General features: G+C 44.1%; 1 protein-coding gene across 1 annotated transcript in view; it reads right to left on the reverse strand.

The window, feature by feature from the left end:
• Positions 1 to 414: 414 nt before the first annotated feature.
• The window catches only part of LOC128311516 (basic proline-rich protein-like), a 53,213-nt gene continuing 26,372 nt past the window's right edge, over positions 415 to 27,255 (reverse strand). Inside the window, exon 9 of the mRNA XM_053201954.1 lies at positions 415 to 1,737. The gene's annotated coding sequence lies outside the window, so the exon portion shown is untranslated. The remainder of the gene's footprint in view (positions 1,738 to 27,255) is intronic.

Consider the following 27,255-nt stretch of genomic DNA (forward strand, 5'->3'; position numbering starts at 1 on the left):
TCTCTCTCCCTCTCCTTCTGCCCCTCCCCCACTCACATTCTCTCTGGATCTCTCTCTTTCAAAATAAACTTAAAAAACATATAGTCATGTGCCTTATAGCATATATCAAAGGTTAAAGAATATATTCTCTAGATTAAAATACTTCTTATTTAAGATTAAAATATTTTTAACATTTATTTATTATTTATTTATTATTATATTATATTATATTATATTATATATATTATATTATATTATTATTTATAATTATTATTATTTATAATTATGTATTTATTTATTATTGACAGAGAGAGACAGAGCATGAGCATGGGAGGGAGACACATGAGAGAGGGAGACACAGAATCCGAAGCAGGCTCCAGGCTCCAAGCTGTCAGCACAGAGCCCGAGGCAGGGCTCGAAATCACAAACCGTGAGAACATGACCTGAGCCGAAGTCAGGTGCTTAACCAACTGAGCCACCCAAGCGCCCCTATGATCTAGGTTTTGACACAAAAAGTATACCCTACTATATACTTATCATTTGTAAAGACTTACAGTGTACTTAACATGTATTCATTGATATAGAAAAGAATCTTTTGGGGGCACCTGGGTGGCTCAGTTGGTTAAACATCCCACTCTTGGGGTGCCTGGGTAGCTCAGTTAGTTAGGCACCCGACTTCAGCTCAGGTCATGATCTCACAGTTTATGAGTTTGAACCCTATGTGGGGCTCTGTGCTGACAGCTCAGAGCCTGGAGCCCGCTTCAGATTCTGTGTCTCCCTCTCTCTCTGCCCCTCCCCTACTTGCACTCTGTCTCTCTCTCTCTCAAACATAAATAAGTATTTTTAAAAAATGGAATCTTTTGTTTTAAGTTTTTTTTTTAGTAATCTCTACACCCAATGTGGGGTGTGAACCCATGACCCCAAGACCAAGAACCGCATATTCTTCCCACTGAGCCAGCCGGATGCCCCTAGAGAAGAAACTTTTAATTATAATAATATATGGCCTGTGATGACAGTTTCCAAATAGTCAAGGTGAATTAAAAAGAGGAGGCACTCATTTGCAGCAACGTAGGTGGAACTGGAGGGGATTATGCTGAGTGAGATAAGTCAGTCAGAGAAAGACAGATATCATATGTTTTCACTCATGTGGAACTTGAGAAACTTAACAGAAGAGGGGAGGGAGGGGAAAAACAGTTTCAAACAGAGGAAGGCAAACCATAAGAGATTCTGAAATACAGAGAACAAACTGAGGGCTGATGGGGGTTGCGGAGGAAAGGGGAAGATTGAGGACGGCACCTGTTGGGATGAACACTGGGTGTTGTATGTAAGCGATGTGTCACAAGAATCTACCCCAACCAAGAGCACACAGGAGGCACTAACTAAAGCAATATTTATGAGTTGTTAATATATTAGCAATATTATAGTTTGTTAACACATATATATAATATGCAATTCAATATAATTTACAATATGTAAATAATTTAATATAATTTGTACTATGTAAATGTATCATTTCCTATTCATAAAATTATTGTATCATGTTGATAGAATCTTAGCATACAGAGAGTGCATCAGTCAAAGCATACAGACCTTCTGAGGAATATCAGGTCCGGACAGAAGAAGGATTCATTCCACACTAGGATAATGTTTCAAGGAGGCCTCTCCATGTACTTTCATCTTTACAACTGAAGATTTGGGGGTTCATGAAGATCTTCAAAGCCATTCCAATTCACCCCGCGTAGTAGGTCAAAAAAATACCTAGAAAATAAGATAGAAAGATATAAACATCTTCATAAAAGTTGGCATTCATATACGTTTGACATTCCAAGAGGGTACTGATGGGATTTTATTCCCTCGTACCTAAATAACTTGCAATAAATATTGTCTAGAGATCCTGTCATTTCATTCCACAAGTGTTTTTTGAGTGCAAACCACGAATGAGACAGGAAGTCAGAAAAGGAATTCCAAAGATGCACGGGACAGCCCCTATCCTCAATGAGCCTGACTTCTCATGAAGGAGGGGGCATACTCAGAGCAAGGACTCATAAATAACTGCATGACCTCACGGACCGGCAATTAAGGAATAGATGTTGGCAGGTTCAGCGGAGATGACAGCTGTAAGAAAATCTTAGGAGCTGGCACAGTAGAGGACCTTGAGAGAGGAGGGCGACAACGGCCATATTTGTCAGAGTCCAGCCCATGGGAAGGAGGAGGAAGAAGGTGCTCCACTGACTGAGCCATCCAGGCGCCCCTAAATTTTTTTTCAATCCTACGCTTATTCATTCAAAATTAAGTAATTTTGTTTTGAGTTGCAGTGACCTGCTGAATTTCTGAAAGAACAATGAGGGGTTTTCATTTCTTGGGTAGCTATAAAAAAAAAAAAAAAGGATGCTCACATAAGAAGAAAACGTCTGTTTAGGTATCAGGGGGTCATCCTGGATATTTCTGGATGTGTACCTAAATGTTCAAATTAATGTAAGTGACCTCATTTATCTCCCCCAAATTTTACCTCCCATCCCTGAAACAGAACAATCTTCCAAATTATATCCAGTTTTGTAAAGATGCATATTTAATAAAACATCTGTTTCTGCTTTGGATTTGCTCCCGGTTTTATACAATGTTCAGATTGTTTAATTTTTAGCGTTCTGAAAGCCGAGTAAAAAACAACGAAGAGGAAAATTTCTCTTCAGAATTTAAAAAATAACTTAAAATACATATAATCAATTTTACCCAATTCGACTTTTGCTGAGTCAACCCACAATTCCGATGAACTCTCAAGGAATTCGTTTCTTGCCCACATTGCTAATTTGGACCCAAACCTTTACAACAAAATTAAAAAAGTCCTCGACTCCTCTATCCTGCAAGCAGAAGAGACTTCTGAGCCCGGTGGATTTATAGCTTTCCTGTAAGACATTAAATGATTAAGCTCCAAAATCCTTTAGATTCCGAAAATTTATTGCTCTTAATTTTCCAGGCATGGACTGGAATGGGAAACCTGAAGCCTTTCTCTGACGCTGTCTTTAAAAAAATACAGAAAAACAATTCCGAAAAGTCGAAGGACATGCATACTGGCAAAAAAAAAATTTTTTTTAAGATAAAAAGACATCTAGAAATAAATCACAGAAGTGTGTGGCATAAACCACACATTTTCAGTAAATCATGCTAATTTACAAGCTCAATAATCGAGGTAGAACCGTTTTCCCCTTCGGTGGGAGACTAACTTCCATCTACAACAAATAGGTTAAATGATCAAAGATGTTCTTGGGGCACATGGGGGGCTCAGTCGCCTTAGTGTCCAATTCTTTATTTGGACTCAGGTCATGATCTCACAGTTCATGGGTTCAAGCCCCACATCGGACTCTATGCTGACACCACAGAGCCTGCTTGGGATCCTCTCTCTCCCTCTCTCTGCCCCTCCCCTGCTCACTCTTTGTCTCTCAAAACAAATTAAAATAAACTCTAAGAAAAAAAAAACATGTTCAGGGTGCCTGGGTAGCTCAGTCAGTTAAGTATCTGATTTGAGCTCAGGCCATGATCTCACAGTTCATGGGTTCCAGCCCTGCGTCGGGCTCTGTGCTGATGGCTCAGAGCCTGGAGCCTGCTTCGGATTCTGTGTCTCCCTCTCTCTCTGCCCCTCCCCCACTTGCGATCTGTCTCCCTCTCTCTATCTCACTCAAAAATAAATAAACATTTTAAAAAAATGTTTTTTATAGAAAAAATGTTCTCTCATACTGTCTCTGGTTTGACGCCATGCTGTCTAAGAACCCATGATGGCTGGCTTGTTAACGCTTGTCTTCGAAGTGCCATCTTTGACTTTTGTCATCCACTCAGTGCATATCCACAGAGTGTCTACTCATTTCTTCAACAAACACCCAATGAGGGTCTCATCTGAGTGGGACTCACCAAAAGACACACGTTTAAGGGAAGACAGGAACACTTTAAAACACACCTTAGTGGGCAAAAAATAAAAATGCCTTCCAATTTGAGGAAGCACCAAGAAGGAAGTAAGCATGGGCTAAATATGAAGACACTAGAGCATGTGACCCACTTTAAGTGGGAAGAGGGAAGGGTGTTCTAGGCAGGGGAAGCGTAGAGGCAATGTCCTAATTTGGTCCGCACTTGGTTGGATCACAAAATCAAGAGCCAACTGGTATACCAGCAGGGTGGTAATCAGAGAAGGCTATGCCATGGAGCTGGGGAGGTGGGCAGGAGGCTCACTGTGTAAAGCCAAATAGGTCAGTAAAAGGAATTTGGGGTTTATTCTAAGTAACACGAAGCCATCCTTTGTAAGACATTCTAGACGCAGAAGGAGGAACGAAAGGTCAATCATAAGTGATACGAAGAGCCTGCCTTAGGATGCACCTGTATTTCAAGGTACGTCACGTGCTTCAGTAACTTCTTCATCTCGCAGACACCTCTAGATGCAGGCGCTCTCCACATTACTCTCTTACAGATGAGAAAACCGGAACGTGAACAAGTCAGCCCCACACAGCCAGGAAGCATTAGGTGACCTGGCTCCTCTGGGAGAAATTGAGTACCAGAAACGAGTGTGTGTAATGCACGCCAAAGTCAGAGAAGAAAGTGAGCAGAGAGAATCCCAGCCTCGTGTGATGGACAAAGCATGGATATGTGTGACATACTAGGTAAAAAAAACGCATTGGGCTCTGCCTCTGGCTCCTGGCACAGAACTCCTAAAACCCCTGCGATTCCTAGATCACTAAGAGCATCCTTGTTGTAACATTTGATCTACGACTCTGATTTCTCATACCAAGCTCCTAATTAGCTTGGAACTTCTTAGGCAGTAGGAGTGTCTTTTGTTCTAATGAGGCAACACTTGGTGGGCTCAACATAGCTTCTAAATGAGAGCTGGTCGGCAGGAAAACCAAGTCATGGTTGGAAGCTTGGAATGTTCAGCCCCCCTCCATGCTCTGGGAAGAGGAAGGGGCTGGAGACTGAGTTAAAGATTGGTCATACGTACATGAAGAAGCCTCCATAAAATCTGAAAAGTACACAGTTCAGGGAGCTTCTGGATGGGTGCGTCCATCCACGGCTGGGAGTGTGGTGCATCCCAACTCCATGAGGACACAGCTCCTGCTTCAGGACCCTCACAGACCTCATCCTATGTTATCTCTTCATCTGGCTGTTCCTCTGTATCCTTTATCATCTCCTTTATTATAAAATAAACTGGAAGACATTAAAGAAATGTTTCTCCAAATTCTGTGAGCTGTTCTAGTAAATGATATAATCCAAGGAGGGGATTCTGGGAACCTCTGATCTGTAGCCAAGTTGGAAGAAAGTTGTGGGTAACCTAGGGACCTATTGCTTACAATTGACATCTGCAGTGGAGACAAGTCTTGTGGGACTGAGCCCTTAACCTGTGGGGTCTGTGCTGACTTCAGTTTGGGTCAAATTGAACTGAATTGTAGGACACATCCTGCAGGTGTCACAGACAATGGCTCAGTGCTTGGGGGGGGGGGGACCATATACCTGGAGACAGGAAGTATTGAGTGTGTGAGTAAAGGGGAAACACAGGAGTGGTTTTCCCAACCGGTGTGGTAGAGGGGAATACACAAGTACCCCAGGTTGAAGGAGAACATGAGAATGACAGCAAGAAAGCAAGGAACAGGTGCAGTGAATCCCTGCGATTATCAGCCTGGATGGAACATTACATACCAGGGAGGAGAGGCCACAAAGTGAACATGGCCGGGACAGGGAATGGACAAAAACGTGGGCTTGAGCACAGTTTCCGGACTGGACAGTCCTCTGATGCAACCTATTATTTAGGAAGGTGGAGCAGGAAGACAAAATAGATGGGAGAGTGTGAACAGCCATAGGACATTAGTAAAGTAGCAAGACTAAAGAGAGAACATGGCTGTGGACAGTGGAGACGTACCCCAGCCAAGGAGGTAAGGAGACCTGGAAAGTGTATTACACCAGGCAGACCAGAGAGACGGGATGCAAAGTGCAGGATGAGGGACTGAGTCCGGGAAAACAAAAAGGCAGGGAACAGAGCAAGCTTGGCAAGAAAGACGATGGGCTGAATTTGGACACACCGAACTCGGCTTTTGGCAGTATGCACAAAGTTGTCCTCAAAAGAGACGACCGTGAGAGCAAGATGGAGCTTGAGAGTGACGTCAGAGCAGAGAATAGAAACCCAGGGGTGTCCCAGGTGGAAACTATGGTTGAATCACGAACAGATGCAAAGCTACGTGGGACAGCCTGGAGCAACAGTAGTAGCTGAAGAAGCAGGATGAGAAAATGCAGAAAATGCAGAGAAGATACCGCAAAGTTCACTAAAGGCACAGGAAGGCAGTAGAGGGGAGCCAAGGGGACAGCGTTTAGAAACTGGGACAATGAACACGTCAGAGTCTACGGAGAAAGTCCCGGGAGGACGCTGGCTCTGTTGAAGACTCACCCCCGCGGTGGCCACCTGGGCAAAGCCACGGAGTCCAGGTGCGCGGTCAGAAAAGACGGCAGAAGAGACGCGAGAGGAAACAGAGCCATGGGTCTTATGAAGAGCTCTTCTTCTCAAGGTACGATGTGTCAGGACATCAAGTAGGTACTATGGAAAGATGAGAATGGCGGAGAAGGTCTTGATGGTGCCTATGGCGGACCGGCTTTCAGAAAGAAAAACACTATGTTCCAGACACTGTGGAGGCCAGAAAAGTCCATTTTTAAGTCCATCCATTACCTTATAAGCACCATCCAAGAGCCTGTTCTCTGCCAGTCTCACAGATCTGTGCACTTTCTGGCAGGACTGACTTGTCCCAAGTTCAGGAAGCCTCTCCCTTCCCTGAATTAAAGGACCTGAAACACAACCCCAGCGTCTCATAGCTACTCCATGGTTTTGTTGTCTCTGCAATAGGTAGCCATCCCACGCCATGGTTTCATTTTCCCAGTGTCACACCCACCCCCCCACCCCCCCCCCCCCCGGATCTCCATTTCCTCTACTAGCCTCATTCCCTCAACCTCCATCTCGGCCGCTACCTGCCCCCATCATATCCGCCCCCTTAAAACTGACATTCCGTAAATGATTCACTTCGGCAAAAACAATAGCAGAGCTCCTCCAACAGCTGACAGAGTAACATCGATCGGCTTTCCCATTGAGTTCCACCACCTGGATGCTCTCATTTCAATTTCTTTTTTTTTTTAATTTTTAATGTTTATTCATTTTTGATACAAAGAGAGATAGAGGGTGAGCGGGGAGGGGCAGAGAGAGAGGGAGACACAGAATCCGAAGCAGGCTCCGGGCTCTGAGCCATCGGCACAGAGTCTGACGCGGGGCTCGAACTCATGGACCGTGAGATCATGATCTGAGCCGAATTCGGATGCTTAACCGACGGAGCCACCCAGGCGCCCGTGATTTCAACGCAGTCGTCCGATACAACCCCTTGCACTGGAAATGACACTCAACCCACTCATTCAAGTGCATCTGTCAACTGGCACACGATGTCACATGCATGTTATCATTTGAGAAGTGCCTTTATCCAACACTTCTGGCACACACACGTTTACTCTCTCTCTCTTCTACTCTTCAGACAAAACCCCAATGATCCTGAGACACAGATCATAAGCAACCTCTTTGGTAAAAGTTTCTTGGACAATCTAGCTCCCAAGATAGCCGTCAATGGTCCCTGCCTCCCTGTCCGAACGCCGTCTCGCTGTCCCCATGCACGTGGTGCCAGGTTTCAACGGTGTGCACGCAGATCTGATAATGAGCCACTTCCAAGATCAAGGTAGAAAAGACAACGGCTTTCATCTTAGGGTCCCTCCCTCTCATTGGCTCTCGCTCCTCCCCAACTCGAGAAAGCCAGCCACCAAGTTTGTGTGACTAGCCCTAGGGAGTGGCCTGTGTGGCAAAGAACAAAGCCACCTGCTGACAAACACACGAGTGAGATTCTCCAATGCCTTCGTGAAACTTCCAGCCCAGCCTCCAAATGAAGCGCAGTATGCCAAGACCGTGAGCCAGAACCACCGAGCTGTGTGGCTCCTGAACGCCTGACTTCCAGAAAATCTAGGCGGTAATAAACAGTTGCAGTTTTCAGCTGTGCTTAAGGTAATGTAGACAAATAACAACCTGTCCCAAGTGGTACACATGCCACGTAAGATTCTAGTGGAATGTAAGATTCCAAATTCCTAAGGTCTGGGTTTTCATCCTCTTTCGGGGATGTTTGATGGGCACGCCTTGTAGAATACGTACTCCACTGATCCTGTTGTCTTCTCCACTGGGATGGTGATCTCACCAGGATCAGGAATTGAATCCTATCTATGTTTCTATGTCTTGCATGATCTAGCCTGTTGACTTGTGCATTCATGGTTATCAAATGGATGGATGGATGGATGGATGGATGGATGAGTGAATGAATGAATGAATGAACGAATGAAGCTCCGTTCCTGGTTTCTCAGTCTCTGAAGCGAAAATAGCTGCACCCAGCCTGGAGTGACAAGACCTTCTTTTGAGAGAGAATGTGCCCTTGCATCCCTCACATGAGAAACCACTGGCTGCCTTCAAGTGTTTTCAAGTATGAGCCAAGCATTTGGAAGCGTAGGGGAATAACAATGAGTTTTTATGGTGGTGATTATTAATCTTTACATCCTGCACAGTCCATAGCACATGGTAAATGCCCAATAAATACACGTGAGATTGAACTCACCAGGAGCCCGAACACAAAGGCAAGGTGGAAATCAGTGCAGCGAGATTCACTGTCAGAAGCAAACCACCAGACCCAGACGTATTCATGCCACCTTCCACCACAGGAGAAACCAAAAACAGGACGGGAGAGTCAAAAACTAAACAGGCTGTTCGTGGCCAAAGAACCTGAAAAAGACTCGAATGCTGTGGTTTTCAGAGTGTGACCCCCTAGAGGAGGAGCAGCAAGTTCATGTGGGTTCCATTGTGGATCTACTGGCTCAGAACCTCTCCTGGGTGGGACACTGCCTTGCAGGGGACGCTGGTACAGAGGTTTGGGAAACACTGTCCCTCCTTCACAGCCCAGGGTTTAGAGCACACGTCAGGCTCCAAAATCGGTCTCTCCCCTACTATTTCCTCAGGTTGTTTCAACCCGCTCTCAACTGGGAGGTTGCATTTCCTTTGGAAGACCTCTCATGAAGCCAACCCTAAGGGAGCATCCCCTATCAGGAACCCCCGTGTCATGTCCTCCTAGCCCCATAGCATCAACTGAGCCACTTCTTATTAAAGGGATGATGCTGCATACACTTCATCATCAGCTGACATGTGTGTCTCTAGCCGCCACCAGACCACACAGTCCGTGAGCGAGCTGCCGGGTGTTCCTTCCCCAAGGCAAGTCCAACGCATCGTCATTCCTCGATGAATGAAACATATGGTAACGGTTCAAAAGGTTCTGACAATCACACCAATTGAGAGATTAAAGAACTCCCCATTCTGCTTCGTAAATATAGAGAACACTTTCCCCAAGGGAAAAAAAAAGGCACGAACTAGACTGGGGGTCAGCTCCTCCATAGAAGCACGGAAAACACACAAGGCTGCTCTTCGGCCCAAGTGTTTATATGCCATGACCAGAAGTTGAAAAGATGCTGGAGAAAACCCATGTTGGAGTCAATATGTCCTAGCAGTCAGACACAGTGGCAAGACAGAGGCAGAGACAGAATGTGACAAATCATACCCACGTCCCAAGTTTTATTTTGGTGCCATTTAGACTTTCTACCCTAAGTGCTGCTCTGTGCTTTTTATGATCTAGCCAGATCTTTGATCATCTAGACATTGTTCAGTGTGTCAATACCTCTGGGCTTGCTCCAAATTTCACAATTTCTACTTGCCCACCCCCTCGCCCCACTTGGATCTGCCATTTAACCAGGTCACAATGAAGTTTATTCGGAAAATACACGGAGCATGTGTATCACTAATCACGGTTTAAAATGAGCAGTATTCAAGTCAAGAGTCTTAATTACAATGATCATGGCTCTGGAATCAGGCAGAATTAGTTGGAAAGGACCTGGGGATCGGTCCAACCCACTCATTTTACAGTTGAGGAGTATGAAGGCCCACTGCTTGCCTCCAAAGGGCTGTAATTAAGTAGGGGACCGTCACCCCTTCCCAGAATGCGTGGGGGCTGTGATAGGATGTGGTGCCATCTCTAAAAAGCTGATGACACAGAGGTGACCGTGGAGGACAAGTGTCCTCCCCACCACTGCCAGAATGTGTCAGAGAAGCAGGGAGAGACTGCGCCAGGGGTCTGCCCTTCATCAGGCTCTACCCCAGATGGCTGTTTCCCGTAGGGTGGGACAGCCCCGAATCTTGGCGGGATTCCTAGCACTACAGTGACAAAGTGCGACAAGTCTACTGGTTTAATTTATTCTCTCATCAAGGTTCTGGAGGCCAAAATTCCAGAATCAAGATGTTAGCAGGACCACGCTGCTCTGAAGGATCCCAAGGAAGAGGGTCCTGCCTCTTCCAAGTTCAGGTGGCTGCTGGCAATAGTTGGGGTTCCCTTGGCTTGTGGATGCCTTGCTCCAATCTCTGCCCCCCACCGTCCCATGGCTGTGTGCTCCCCGTGGGTCTGTCTGAATCTTCACTTTGTTTTCTCACTGTGTGCCTGTGCTGCACACAGCGTGTTCCCCTCTGAGATGGACAGGTGTCATACTGGATCAAGACCAGTATGATCAGGATGTCACTGATCTCCTCTTTATTTAAAACAAATTTCTTTAAATGTTTATTCATTTTTGAGAGAGAGAGAGAGAGAGAGAGAGAGAGAGAGACGGAGTGCGAATGGGGGAGGGGCAGAGAGAGAGGGAGACACAGAATCCGAAGCAGGCTCCAGGCTCTGAGCTGTCAGCACAGAGCCCAATGTGGGGATCAAACCCATGACCCGTGGGATTCTAGTGCAATGTAAGACTCCAAATTCCTAAGGTCTGTGTTTCCATCCTCTTTTGGGAATGTTTGATGGGCACGCCTTGTAGAATACGTACTCCACTGACGTGAGCCAAAGTTGGACACTTAACCGACTGAGCCACCCAGGGGCCGTGTGACTGATCTCCTCTTAACTACATCTGCAAAGAACTTTGTTCCAAATAAGGTCACCTTGGGAGGTGCTGCGTGTTAGGACCTCACTGTATCATTTTGGGAGACACAATTCAATCCACAACGTTTGGTTTATTTGTAAAATGATACGGTTGGATTCAGGGTGTTTTTCCTTGAATTTCTAGTGTTAAATATGGAGCAAACAGAAGGAGAAAACTGCTCTCTCTGTCTCAGACACACACACACACACACACACACACACACCCCACACACTGGAACCAAATTGTAGGTGGGAGTAATTTGTCTCCAGACATCAAATTCTGCATAGTAAATGGACTTTCCCTTTTCTCTTGTATTTTCTCGGAGCCTCGTTTATTTGCTTCTTTCCTCGTGGAACCAACAACTTACTGTAAAACTGCGGCATTAGTCACTTTGAATAGTTTACGCGTGGCATCAGCCTTTCAAAAATATAACCCAAGTTTTAAACATGGAGACAAGGAAAAAGGTAGACATTTAGGAACTATGCAATGAAGGCAATGAAATACTTATCGTAGCAAACGTAAATGCTGAAATATGTACCAAAAAAGACCGGCGCATACCCCCACATCCCAACGTCACAGAATTAAACTGTGAAGAACCAGCTGTGTATCATTCAGACTTTTAGAAACTAGGTATGTGGACTTGAAATGAAATGTAGCAACACACTGCTGTTTTATTACTATCCGAATAAAAGCAACTGGCTTTACCGAATCTTTTTATCATGAGAATGTAAAAGGCGGCTATGTCTTATAGAAATTTAAAACGATCACACAAGATAACCCATGATAAAGACACTTATGACAAATCTTACGTCTGCAATCTCCCGGGTTGGTGACACGAATTGTGAATCCCTGAGGCTGATAACGACCTCTCTTCAACACACATTTTTCCACACAAATTCATCTCGTATTCACTCACACGTTATTAAAACCTCTTATTTTGTTGGAGAATCTAATTTTAACCAATCAATGTAACGGCTCAGAAAATACAACACCATCTTCCGTGGGTCTTAGATTTAATTTTCTGCGCAGCACATTTTTGTGCGTGTGTTTTCCACGGATGTGAGTTGTAAACGAGTGAGGGCACTCGCCCGTTCGTGTGAATCCACGGCACAGCATACCGTCTTCCCACCTAAAGTGTTTCCATTTGCAAGATGGCTCTGCCCAGTGTTAGATAAGCTAGCTGCATTTTGTTCTGTCCTCTGTTCTCAACGATGCCTATCAAGCATTTTCTTTATTCTTTTTATTTTCTACAAAACTCTCACTTACAAACATCAGTTCTATGTTCCTTTTTGATAAAGTGCTTTATCATGGCTGTCCCCAAACATCAACCTAATTCTCATTACCACGGATACAACTCATACAGTCTATTCTTGTTACGAAAAAGCTTCAAGGAACACATGGATATGGCCTCTCATTGTCCTGTTTGTCCCCGTTTTTCTGGTCACGCCCAGCACACCTAAAAGGCCACCAAAACCCCAAAGAGAATGAAATCCCCTGTGTAAAATCTGGCATGGGCACACCTCATTTGGTGATACAGGTTCTTAAATGGGAGGGATTTTAACCCCCAGGGGACATCTGGCAACATCTGGAGACATTTTTGATGGTCACAGCTGGGAGGAGATATACATCTAGACGCTGGAGGCCAGGGATCCAGGGAAACATCAACCACACTCAGGGAAGTCATGTGCAACAAAGAATTATCCAGCCCCAGTATCAATGGTGCCAAGGGCAATAAATCTTTGTAAGAGAGATGTATTCCCGCAACATATAAGTTCATCGAGTCGTGTTTTAAGTATCCTACAAGTCTTGTCACTTCAACGCATCCTTTTTCTAATCAACCGGCATGATCTTCTACCTACTATCACGTACGTTACAGAAGTTTGCATTTGTTAAGCGCACACACACATGCACACACATGTACACACCAGTGCGTGGGGCACACCCGGCTCCTTCCAGCACAACCATCCTTCTGAAAGGTGGGTGAGTCATTCCTTTCATTTCGCTTTACAAGTTGCACATGTAATATGTAACTTTCAAACATGCAGCCATTTCTGCAAAGGCCCTATGTTACTATTACAGTGAAGGATGAGATAACGTTAGGACGGGAGAGTAGAGTGTGGTTCCCAGGGGTGAAGGGGAGGAAGGGGGGGGTCGGGAGGGAGGGAATGGTGGGGGGGGGAATGCTGGTAGCAGAGGCTAAATATCCAGTTAGGAGGTGAATGTTTATGCAAATCTAGTCCACAATATTGTATGCATAGGGAACAATAATGCATTCTATACTTGAAAACTGTTGAGACTAAATCTTAAATATCTGTCCACCAAAAAAGAAACGGTAACTAGGTGACCAGATGGGAACTGAGCTTACTCTGTGTTGGTAATCATGCTGCAACTTAAAAGTATTTCAAATCAACAGGCACCCCTTACACTTACACACAGCGAATCACGTCTCAATAAAGGTGGTGGGGGGAAAAGGGATAAAATAAACCCGTAAGAATGGCCGGCTACAGATGTGTCCGTGACATCGCTCCTTTTTCATCTGGTTGAGTGGGAGTCGGCAAGGGAAAAATTGCACGTGTGTGTTTGTGTGTGTGTTGAATGATGAAGCAAAGGCTACCTTGGAACTCTCTTTCTCACAGACTCTCGTCCACACTCTGAGTTTGTTGGGAACCGGAAAACGGGAGGTGTAGGAAACCCACAGAGCCCCCTACCCACCCCCTCCCCCACACACACACACCTAGCTGTATTCATGCAGCCTCCTCTTTGGGGGCTGGGGACACTTCCTCAGGCCACTCGAGCTCACCCCATAAGGAGCCTGTAACCTGAGACTGCGTATGCCGGAGAACGCCCATGTTCCTTTAAAAATAACTTGAGTACTACATTTTGCTGATGCCATAACCTACTTTCCCATAGGATACATAGAAATAGCAGTTTCTTCAACGAGACTTTGCAATGAAGAGTAAAGGGCGGGAGGCAGATCGATGAAAAGAAATTCAAAACGCAAACCAACCTGGTGTCAGGCATAGCCCTTGTGTGAGTTAGCAAAATATTAAAAAATCATTTTTTTTTTTTACTTTTACGACTTGGAAAATGAGGATACTAAGAAAAATAAATAAACATTACACATTATTTTTGAGACAGAGAGAGAACGTGAGCAGGGGAGGGGCAGAGAGAGTGGGAGACACAGAATCTGAAGCAGGTCCTAGGTGCCGAGCTGTCAGCACGGAGCCCAATGCGGGGCTCAAATTCCCGCACCGTGAGATCAAGACTTGGGCTGAAGTAGGACGCTTAACCAACTGAGCCACCCAGGCGCCCCAGGACTCTTTTTTTTTTTTTAACATAGCCATTGTATCTTGACCACGCCTAAAACTATTATCATTTTCTCAGTATCCTTGTTTTCCAAGGGCGTTCTCCAGAATATGCAGTCTCAGGTTACAGAGATTTTGGAAAATCCTACTCACAGAGCTAGAACAAACAATCCTAAAATTTGTATGGCACCAGAAAAGACCCCAAATAGTCAAAGCAATCTTGAAAAAGAAAACCAAAGCAGGAGGCATCACTATCCCAGACTTCAAGCTATACTACAAAGCTATAATCATCAAGACAGTATGGTACTGGCACAAGAACAGACACTCAGATCAATGGAACAGAATAGAGAACCCAGAAATGGACCCACAAATGTATGGCCAGCTAATCTTTGACAAAGCAGGAAAGAATATCCAATGGAATAAAGATAGTCTCTTCAGCAAGTGGTGCTGGGAACACTGGACACCGACATGGAGAAGAATGAACCTGGACCACTTTCTTACCCCATACACAAAAATAAACTCAAAATGGATGAAAGGCCTAAATGGAAGACAGGAAGCCATGAAAATCCTCGAGGGGAAAGCAGGCAAAAACCTCTTTGATCTTGCCCGCAGCAACTTTTTACTCAACACGTCTCCAGAGGCAAGGGAAACAAAAGCAAAAATGAACTACTGGGATCTCATCAAAATAAAAAGCTTCTGCATAGCGAAGGAAACAATCAGCAAAACTAAAAGGCAACCGACAGAATGGGAGAAAATATTTGCAAATGACGTATCAGATAAAGGGTTAGTATCCAAAATCTATAAAGAACTTGTCAAACTCAACACCCAAAAAACAAACACTCCAGTCAAGAAATGGGCAAAAGACATGAATAGACACTTCTCCACAGAAGACATCCAGATGGCGAACAGGCACATGAAAAAATGCTCAACACCACTCATCATCAGGGAAATACAAATCAAAATCACAATGAGATACCACCTCACACCTGTCAGAATGGCTAACATTAACAACTCAGGCAACAACAGATGTTGGCGAGGATGCGAAGAAAGAGGATCTGTTTTGCATTGTTGGTGGGAATGCAAGCTGGTGCAGCCACTCTGGAAAACAGTGTGGAGGTTCCTCAAAAAACTAAAAATAGAACTACCCTACGACCCAGCAACTGCACTACTAGGCACTTATCCACGGGATACAGGTGTGCTGTTTCGAAGGGACACATGCACCCCCATGTTTATAGCAGCACTATCCACAATAGCCAAAGTATGGAAAGAGCCCAAATGGCCATCGATGGATGAATGGATAAAGAAAATGGATAAAAGAAAATGTGTGTGTATATATATATATATATATATATATATATATACACACACACATACACATACACACACAATGGAGTATTACTCGGCAATCAAAATGAATGAAATGTTGCCATTTGCAACTACGTGGATGGAACTGGAGGGTATTATGCTATGCGAATTTAGACAGAGAAAGACAATATCATATGACTTCACTCATATGAGGACATTAAGATACAAAACACATGAACATAATGGAAGGGAAGCAAAATAATATAAAAACAAGGAGGGGACAAAACAGAAGAAGAGACTGTTAAATACAGAGAACAAACACAGGGTTACTGGAGGGGCTGTGGGAGGGGGGCTGGGCAGAATGGATAATGAGCATTAAGGAATCTACTCCTGAAATCATTGCTGCACCATGCTAAGTGACTTGGATGTAAATTAAATAATAAATTAAATAAAAAAGAGCTAATGCAGAAATGGTAGGAAAGTATATATATTGATAAAAAATCAGTACACGGCTTCTCTTCCTTATCAACAGTGCAAGCACAGAAAGGAATGTATATTTTATTTTCCTCCTCTCTAATAAAAATAAAGCCATCTCAACTAATGGGCAAAGAAAATGTGGTGTGTACATACAATGGAGTATCACTGAGTCTTAAAATGGAAATTGTGGCATATGTCACAGCAGGGATGAACCTTGAAGACATTGTGGTAAGTGAAAAATGCCAGACACAAAATGACAAATATTCTATGATTCCACTTATATGAGGAACGTAGAATAGTCAAATTGAGAGACAGAAAGTTTGACAGGTGTCATGAGGGACTGGGCTTCAGAGTGGGGAGTCCGTGTTTAATGGTTACAGAGTTTTGGTTCGGGGACATGACCACACAGTAAGCGCTAGAAGCTGAGAATGTGGATTTTGTGCTCTCAGGTTAGGATAATATCAGAGTTTACAATAGATAAGACACATGCCAATATGATTAATCATTCCATCTCACTTGTATACCTTAAAAAACACACCTCCTTGAAAAGGCTACCATATGCTTATGTGTTATTCATAAAGGGGACCCAGTCACCAGAATTCAAAAAAGAAGAATTCTTAAGATGTATTTAAGTGACAACCACCGACATGCCTATTAAAATTTTATACCAAAACCCACATCATGGGTTAAGAGCATGAGGTCACTTTTTTAATGTTTGTTTTATTTGAGAGAGAGAGAGAGAGAGACAGCCTGAATGCAGGAGGCACAGAGAGAGGAGAGAGAGAGAGAGAGAGAGAGAGGGAGAGAGAGAGAATCCCAAGCAGGCTACGCATTGTCAGCACAGAGCCTGATGTGGTTCAAACCCACGAATGAGGCATCATGACTGGAGCTGAAGTCGGACACTTAACTGACTGAGCCACCCAGGCACCCCTAAAGTTTATTATTAAAAACAAAAACAGTATTGGGGCGCCTGGGTGGCTCAGTCGCTTAATCGTCCGACTTCGGCTCAGGTCATGATCTCACAGTTCAGGAGTTTGATCCCTGCATCAGGTTCTGTGCTTGGGATTCTCTCTTTGTCTCTGCCCCTCCCCTGTTCGTGGTCTCTCTGTGTCTCAAAATAAACTAACTTAAAAAAAAAATTAGGAAGGGCGCCTGGATGTCTCAGTCAGTTAAGCGTCAGACTTTGGCTCAGGTCATGATCTCATGGTTCGTGGGTTCGAGCCCCACATTGGGCTCTGTGCTGACAGCCCAGACCCTGGAGCCTGCTTCAGATTCTGTGTCTTACTCTCACAGTCTCTCCCCTGCTCGTGCTCTGTCTCTCTCAAAAATAAATAAACATTAAAAAATTTTTAATTAAAAAAAAATGAAAACACTATTGCAAAAATGTCCTAAAGGAAAAAAAAAATAAAAAAGGTTATATTGCATCCAATCAGTCAACCTATAAGCATGAAGGGATGAGCACCGTAACCCAGGGGGCGGGTCGGCCAGCTTCCTACAACTGAAATTTTCCATCCAGTGGAAAAATCAGCCCCTAATCCGGTGGCATCAGAGCCCCGCTGGATAAAAGCAGGAACAACAAAATTACAATTTTAAGATGCCTCTCACTGAAATGACAGAGGATTCGTTTCCAGTGCTTCTGCATGAAAGCATCGTGCGAAAATCGCGAGCGTCTGAAGCAGAAAGAGAGAGCTGTATGCGGAGCTCGGGGCTGCTGATCTTCGTACAGAACACGCAGGGTCCCCGACACAGAGGTGGAGGTGCGTGTCCAACGGTAATGAATCCTCAGGTACTCACAAAGCATCTCTGCGAAGGCTGGGGCGCTAGGGCTCTCCGGGCCCCTCGGGTGCACATTACCACAAACCATCACCCAAAACGTACCAGGCTCAGCCTGCAAGCCAGTCACTTCTTACCCTGATCCCGGTTTCCCCTGGGGTCCATCTGCTCTCGGATACGGATGAGTCGACATAAGCATACAGATTTCCCCGTGTTTAAGAGACTGCCTGTGAGGGGCACCTGGGCGGCTCCGTTGGTTAAGCATCTGACTTCGGCTCAGGTCACGATCTCACGGTTCGTGGGTTTGAACCCCGCGTTGGGCTCTGTGCTGACATCTGAGAGCCTGGAGCCTGCTTTGGATTCTGTGTCTCCCTCTCTCTCTGCCCCTCCCACACTTGTGTTCTGTCTCTTTCTCTCTCTCAAAAGAAATAAACATTTAAACAATTTAAAAAATAAATAAATAAAATCCAAGTCACGGAGATGAAAAGCATAGCACAGGGAATATTGTCAATGATATTGTGACAGTGTGGTGCGGGGACCCCTGAGTAATATCCAGAATTTCGGATCAATGCTGTGATCCTGAAACTAACAGGATGTGTGTTAATCAGATTTCATTTTAAAAAACAAAGAGATTTCAGTGGGTCACCTCCGGGTTGGGGAACGTACAGAGGTCATGCAAAGCCCTCAGTGTGACAAGAGCTCTTTTTGCCCCTAGGACCCTCTGCTTATCTCTAAACTTGGGTGACGGTAAAAGGTTGTCTCCACGTTAACAAGTGTTGCTTCCCATTTTAGAGATTTTTTTTTTTTTTACATCTGCTGCTTCCTCCCTTGACACCTGTCATCAACACAATTTACCCTGTTAAATTTCTGCTGCACAGATAAGAAAAATGGGCTGGGACACGGTCATTGGACATCGGGTGCTTTGTTCTGTGAACCCCTATGATGAGTCTGTAAACAGAAATATACCAAGGTCCAAAGCTTCACCTAGTTCACCTTCATTTGGTAACAAGTGTTTAAAAGTACTGACCAGTTAAAAAAAATTTTAAAAAAAAAGGGGGCGCCTGGGTGGTTCAGTCGGTTAAGCGTCTGACTTCGGCTCAGGTCATGATCTCGCCGTCCGTGAGTTCGAGCCCTGCGTCCGGCTGTGTGCTGACCACTCAGAGCCTGGAGCCTGTTTCAGATTCTGTGTCTCCCTCTCTCTCTGACCCTCCCCCATTCATGCTCTGTCTCTCTCTGTCTCAAAAATAAATAAACGTTAAAAACAATTTTTTTAAAGTACTGACCAGCTGTGTGCAGGCTGGATCAATCCCAGAAGCTCCTTGTGACTCCATTTCTACCCATGTCAATAAGGGAATGCCCACGTTTGCTCAGTTTCTTTCAAGTCTTAACAAAAACGGTGGCTCTAAATGACTTTCTCCTTTTATCACGGATATCCCGACAAAGTATACATTGTATTTGATACAGGCAATTTAATAGTCGTGTAAGCACATTGTTATATTCCCCGGATTAAAAGTGGATAAGAACGTACAGGTTTCTAGAGTCACTGCATGCTGTCCCCCACACCAAAAAACGGAGAAAACAAACCGAAATAGCAAAAAAACTTACAGAGTGTCTACTTGAACCCTGTTCTTAATTTGAAGAGAGGACAACAGTCCTTGCAAACTCCAGCAGGTCTGAAAGGATATCAGAGCAGAGGAGGAGGGGAGGAGGAGAGGAGGAAGGGGAGGTGCATGTTGCAATCTAACCTGCCCAGGTGAGCATCTCAGGTGAGAGCCCCTGACTCAGCCACCACAGGTGGCCACTTGCTACGACCACCACTGGGAACAGGTGTGGTCTGCTGGGGGGTTCCTGGTTGCCTTTCTAGGCATCTCATCCTTACGCTACGTGCAAAACACAGACCAGGGAAACTCCAAAATACAGACAAGGGAAACCCGTATCTTGGAAAGATGGAGCGCGACAGAATTGTAGCAATCCAATTTTGTCAATATAAACGGCACATTTGAATTTTTTACTAACTCGGTTATGGTATTACGGAATGCACACTACTTTCTGTCTTTTCAAAACCTCCACGGGGGCGCCTGGGCGGCTCAGTTGGTTAACTGTCCGACTTTGGCTCAGGTCATGATCTCATTGTTGGTGGGTTCCAGCCCCGCATGGGGCTCTGTGCTGACAGCTCAGAGCCTGGAGCCTGCTTCGGATTCTGCGTCTCCCTCTCTCTCTGCCCCTCCCACACTCATGCTCTGTCTCTCAAAAGTGAGTAAACATTTAAAAAAAATTTTTTTTTAATAAAATGCAGGGGCACCTGGGTGGCTCAGTCAGTTGAGGATCCGACTCGAGCTCAGCTCGTGATCTCACAGTTTGTGGGTTCAAGCCCCGCGTGGGGCTCTGTGCTGACAGCTCGGAGCCGGGAGCCTGCTTCGGATTCTGTGACTCCCTCTCTCTGCTCCTCCCCTGCTGGCACTCTGTCTCTTTCTCTCAAAAATAAATAAGCTTTTTAAAAAATTGAATACAAATCTTCACAAAATGCTCACTTTGTCAGCACATATACTAAAACAACTTCAGAAAGATAGGTTTCCCAATAGAAAGTAAATTATGTATACATATGTAAAAATATATGCATATATATTTACATAATTTATATGCTTAAAGTATAGCGATACATATAAATTATATACATGCTGATATATATTTGTGTATTTACATATGAACGCTATCATTTTGTATAATTTTTATTTTGTATATGTTTTATATGTACAAACTATGTATTTCATATATATAAAATATCAACATACATGTAAGTTGTATATTACAAAATACGCATGTCATTATATATTTTTATATATATAAAACCAACACGGAATATGTTATATATCATATATATATATAAAATATCAGTACATATGTTGTACATTCATAAAACTAAACAGTCTCTTGTTAATTTGGATGTGACTGGATTCATTGTGTTTTGAAGCTGATGCATATGCTTATTGATGGCACTTAATGCCAATTTGATACATTCGAGTATCTGCTTCTTGTCAGTCATTCAAGGAGACTTTCAATCAACATAATTATCACATAACCTGGCGGACATGACCTGAGAAGCTGTCGGCGGACGCAATCATCATGAAAAGACCTTCGCGCAAACTTTAAGTGAAGCCACGTCCAAACTAGTTGTCCTCATAATATGCTATCGTTTTGTTTCCACTACGGACCTAAACAGTCAGAGTGTTTGGCTGAGACGGTATTTTTCCCACATGACAAACTGTGACTACCTTCCGGCTTTATGGCTTTATAGTTCAGTTGATGGCGCTGTTTTGAACCGTCTACGATTCCCCCGCCTCCCTCGGCTTTCCACGTGGCTGTGTTTCGCGCTTTAACTAATTCAGGTTTCTCCACTTTCTGCTCTCCCCTTCTACAGCCCCGGCTTGAGACAGGGGTCCCCCCTGTTCTGTTGGGGAGATGCTTCGCGAACCCCCCAGCAGATGCCTGAAACCACAAATGGTAGTGAACCCTACATACACCGGGGTAACTGATGAACAGGCGCAGAAGAGAGTAACGATAACTCAGAATACAACACAACAATTCTAATAATATACTGTAGTCAAAGTTATGTGACTGCCTCTCAAAAATCTCTCCTTTTTTTAATATTTATTTTGGGGGGGAGGGGCAGAGAGAGGGAGACACAGAACCCACCATGAAATCATGACCTGAGCCAAAGTCGGACGCTTAACCGACTGAGCCACCCTGCCGCCCCGTCTCTCTTCAGAACATCTTATTGTTCTGGACTCACCCTCCGTGTTGCGATGAGGGGAGAAGACAACATGCGCGCGGATGAGGCGAGGTGAAGGTTGCCGGTGTTGTGACCCCGCGAGGCACGAGGCACCGACCTTCTGACACCGGGTCAGCAGGTGCACCAACGCGACCACATAAGAGACGGCGGGTAACTGACCCCGCAGGAAGGGAAACCAGGGATGAGGCTGGGGGGCGGGGGTCTACCGTACTCCCCAACTCTGCCCATTTAACTATGACTTCGCTTGCGTGTATCGTAAATTTTCTCTCTGGGTCTGCTTCACGGTCCTGCCTCGGCTCCTGGGGTACATTTCTGCTGTTCATCCTAAACTCTCTGTGCTAATAAGACAAAGATGAATCCAAAGTAACATTTTGGCCTTATGGGGCTAAGTTCTTTTGCATTTGTATTTTTTTTTAGTTTTCCAAATGTCGACTGTTCAGTGATTCTGACTCTCTCATGACATCAATTCCAAATAATTCTCTGTACTGCAAGCTAAGCTATCCCGGCTCTTCCCACACCAGGAGCTCGGCACGTGTGGGGTTGACAACACGCATATGCACACTGATGCTTCTGCAGCACAGAGATCCAGCCTGATGGCTTACGACTGGGACACAGGTGTCTCCCAGAAATGCCCTAGGCCAGGCAGCCTTCTTTTCGCCAAAGCTCCGGGTCACCTCCCCATCCCGTATGGAACAAATTCACCTGTTTGTACAACTCCAGGACTTTGTCCTGTTAACGTAGCTGAAGTGTGGCAGTATACCGTCCTTGTCTGGAAATTATAAACGGAACCAAATTGCTAATATTTAAGCTCTATGGCCCTGGTGATTTTGCTATTAACTACGTGAGAAAGACTTATGAGCACTCCATTAAGCTACTATTTTCCTGAACACTGAACACAGGATGTGAGAGATTAAACACACATGCGTGTGTGCGCGCGCGCGCGCGCGCGCACACACACACACACACACACACACACACTAGAAGGGAGATTTGGATATAAAACTTCTGTGTCCTTCATCATAAGACTGTGGCTCATGTTTTACTGTTTCCACCCACCCCACACACACTTTTTTTTTTACTTCTAACGAGGTACAGAATGGCCTTGTCATATGGATAATAAACAAAAAACAAACAACATAGTCTTCTTTATCTTCCTACTTGTTAGCCTTCAACGGATACTGAATAAATAAATATAACGGAGGGAAAAAGAATACCAAGTTCATTTCTCCAGATGACCCTGGCAATTTAAACAGTCTCCAGGAACTTTAGATTGCCTTTGTTTTTCTTTGTGCTCTGCCAATAAAATATAATGCAAGGATACTCGATAGAGTTCTGTGATTGCAGTTACGTAATTTGGGTGGAACTCATTACAAAGAATCTCAAATCATCTGGCACGTCCCTGAATCCACTAGCGTGAGGGTTCTCAAGTCCTCAGATGTGCTGGTCTCCAGGGTCAAAGTCAAGTGTGGGCTACGACACGTGAGGTTCTCCAAAATTAGTTGATCTGGGATCCTCCTTAACCGAGGATCCCTGACTGGGAGCTCTTCCCACACCCATTGCTATGATGTTTGCATGTGTTTTGAAAACAATCACCACAAAAAAAAATCTTTCTCTGGGACTATGTAATCTACAAGCAAGGCCAGCTTGCCCATGACTGATGTTGTCTGTTTTCAAGGCTGGTTCATGAAGTTCAAAGATCTAACATGGTAGAAAAAAATAGATTATATGAAGGGTGGTAGAATATGACACACTTATCTGTGATTTTTTTAAATCTCTGAGACTCAAGTACATTAGGATTCAAGGTATTTTTCTTGCCTTCAGAATGCAAAATACCTAACTATCGCCAATTGACTTTTATAAGGACCATAAGGAATTGGCTGGGATCAACAAGGGCAGTTCAATGGCCATGCATCAACACAACCATCTGAGACGACAGAAAATATCTCAGGAGCACTCAATTCTTGGTTGAGTCAACGTAATCTGTTGTATGTATGTATTACTCATAGAATGTAGTAAAATATAAATCGGTGTTTTATAAACACAGGTTTGACAGCTTTTAAAACTATAACCAGCCAAGGGGAGCCAGGGTGGCTCAGTCGGTTGAGCATCTGACTCTTGATTTCAGCTCAAGTCATGATCCCAGGGTCATGGGTTTGAGCCCTGTGTTGGGATTCTCTCTCTGTCTCTTTGTTTGCCCTTCTCCCCCGCTCGTGCTATCTCTTTCTCTTATAAAAAAAAAAAATATATATATATATAATATATATTTGCTAAATATATATTTAATATATATCTCTGAATATATATTATAAATATACATTTCTAATATATATAACATAGATTATATGTTGCTCAGGATGATATAGATTTCTAATATACGTTACATTTCTCCCTAAAATACATATATTATATATATTTCTCTCTAAAATATACATTATACATTTCCCTCTAAAAATATATATTCTATATATTTCTTTCTAAAATATATATAATTTCTAAATATCTATTATATACATATTTCTCTCCAACATATTATATATTGCTCAAGATGAAAAGCCACACACATGTAGCATGTGAAGAATTCTATCAAATTGTCATAGAATTCTTTGCCACTAACATTTGCTACTCTTTTCTGATGATTGGATGCATTCTTCTTATCTGATAACCTTTATTATTCCTTCAGCCCTTTAAAGACCAGTGAGTTCTCCTCACTCACCCAAACAGAAGAAAGCCAGGGAGGAAGGGACCCATAATAACACCAGAAAATGGCAGAGGTGATATACATCCATGAACCAAAGCCCTTCATAACTTTACTGTGAGCACCCACACACGGGGTTTTGAGCATACGTATATGCCCAAATTCATCTCTTCGCTACTGGCAGTAACTTACGCCCACGCCTGTAACTGGCACATAGGACGTGCTCAACGAAATAGGTCAACCAAAACAAGACCAAACGTCTGCGGCAGGGAGAAGCCAGTTTCCAGAAAATCACGAAAATCCCTTAGTCACTCCGTTTCTTTCCTGCCAGCGTAAAGACTTCCCCCATTCCCGAGCCTCCCGTATTGATTTTTCATAGTGAGCAAGGCCAGGCAAGAGACCAGGTCAAGAGAACCTATCCCACAGTGGGCACAGGGATACACAGAGGCTGTCCTTGCCCATGACGGTCACCGACGTGCCCTGGCGCTCTTTCCTGCTGACCTCCACACAACCTCGGAGAGAGTCTCGGGTTTTTTTTACGGTATTTTTTGTTCTCATTTTGAGTACAGTCGACACCGAACGTTACATTACTTTCAGGCGCTCTCAGTCTCTCCTGGTGGGAGCAGACATTGCCTGTATCCACGCAGGAAAGATACACGGGTTGCCACATGTTCCCACTGACATAAGAGGTCCCAAATGGTTCACAAAAGCACACTAAGTACCACTTAATTACATTCCTGTGAGCGCTGCAATATGCTAGCCAGCACATCAACAGTAATTCATCGCGAAGCTATAGTTTCGGTGGACCGTTAAATCCAGATACCATGGGCCAGCCTGGAAAGCTACTTACCATTTACGACGCATTGTTCTGCAAAACGCATGACTGCGTATTTGCCTAGATCGATACACATAGTATATGTTTACATGAAATGTTCATAGATTAACTTATCACGTAGGCTATGTGTTTATATAAAATCATAAAACACATAATTGTATATACCTATAGATCTAAAAAAGTTAAGTATATAAAAGCTTTCCAATGAATTACAACAAATTTAGAGGATTTCGTCAATTACATAAATCGTATATAAATATAATTATATAAATGGATAGCGTCTAAGTACAATTAGATGACTGTATATACATTTATAAATCTATATTGAAATGGAAACACAAGAATGCCAACTTCATTTCTCTAGAGTACAATCATAACTAGTACATATACGATCATATGCTAGTAATTATATACATATTTAAATGAAGTTTGGCTAGTTAAACGCTGGACAGTTTCTACATACAATTTGCCAATACGACTATTTTATGCGCCTGGGTGGTGCAGTCAGTTAAGCGTCCGACTCTTGATTTCAATTCAGGTCATGATCTCACGGTTCATGGGTTTGAGTCCCATGCTGGTCTCTATGCTGACAGTGTGGAATCTGGTTGGGATTCTCTGTCTCTCCTTCTCTCTGCCCCTCCCCTGCTCGCTCGCTCCCTCTCTCTCTCTCTCTCTCAAAATAAATGAATAAACTTAAAAAAAAACCAAACTATTCTATGTAAGAAACAGATCGTAGTTATGTTGTGTCCGTAAGTGTCCTGATGTGTTGGGGACTTCAGCGTGTTTGCGGTCTCGTAAAGTAGCGTAATCCTATTTTACAAGAACCCGTGCAGGGTGGTGTAGTGAGAAGCCAGGACAAACCCTGGCTCCCGCACTCATTCACCCCTGCTGCGGATGTCTACGGGGATTTGTCGGGGCTTCCCAGTAGGTGCACTGTGAATGAACACACCATGTGGCAGGAGAGTGCCAAGGAGGGAGCAGAGACCAGAAAGAGACTAAGATCTGTTTCACAACCGTTGTGGCTTCGAGCTTCTCCGTGTTTACTAAGGGGAACGCTGGGTCTCTCTACTGTGCTGATACAACGCTCGTTCAACTGAGCCACAAGGTTTCAATGGCAACAGTCTCTCAGCAGAGCCCTTATGGCAGCAAAGAAAGGGGTGTGAGATCCTAGGAGGCAGATAATAGGGGTATGGGTTTAGCCTTTTCAAGTGAGTGTCCAGGCTGGTCCTTGAAACAACTGTCAACTTCTCCAGCCCAGTGTGCAACAACCTACGACACCAGTGTCCCTGAGGGGTGCCATTTTGTCCCACCTATATCGTATAGATTTTTTCACCATTGACACGGGTCATCGATACAGTGTTACAAAATATTACCAGGAGTTACAAGCGCTACTTTGCACGTAACTCACATGATGACTATTTTAATATGACTGACCCTCGGTGAATGATGGAGAGAAGGCACGGAAAATGGGACAAGATCACATATTGCCTCCTGGTATGTTGTTTCGTGAGCACATCAAAGAAGGAAAAATAGGGGTGCCTGGGTGGCTCAGACGGTTGAGCGTCTGACTTTGGCTCAGGTCATGATCTCGAGGTTCCGTGAGTTCGAGCCCCGCGTCGGGCTCTGTGCTGACAGCTCGGAGCCTGGAGCCTGTTTCCGATTCTGTGTCTCCTTCTCTCTCTCTGACCCTCCCCTGTTCATGCTCTCTCTGTCTCAAAAATAAATAAATGTCAAAAAAATAAAATAAAAAAAAATGTGCATGTTTCTACATTTTGCCACCTAGTGCATTCACAGCTCTACTTGGGTAGGAAACATTTGACAACAATAAAGGCACATGATGTCACGTTGTGGTGTCTACAACCCACACCACTCTTTCTGAGAGCACAGATCAATGCTGCAGACCATCCACGTAATAGGATATGTGTCCCCACCCCAACTGTGAACCAAACACGGGTGACGTTGAAATAGGAAACAAGGAAAACGACACGGAGAGCAAATCCCATCAGGGCTATGAGAACAGAGCAAGAGACCTCTTCCACGCTTTGCAAAAATAACC

The sequence above is a fragment of the Acinonyx jubatus genome, chromosome X (genome assembly GCF_027475565.1).
Source record: "Acinonyx jubatus isolate Ajub_Pintada_27869175 chromosome X, VMU_Ajub_asm_v1.0, whole genome shotgun sequence".
Classification (NCBI taxonomy): domain Eukaryota; kingdom Metazoa; phylum Chordata; class Mammalia; order Carnivora; family Felidae; genus Acinonyx; species Acinonyx jubatus.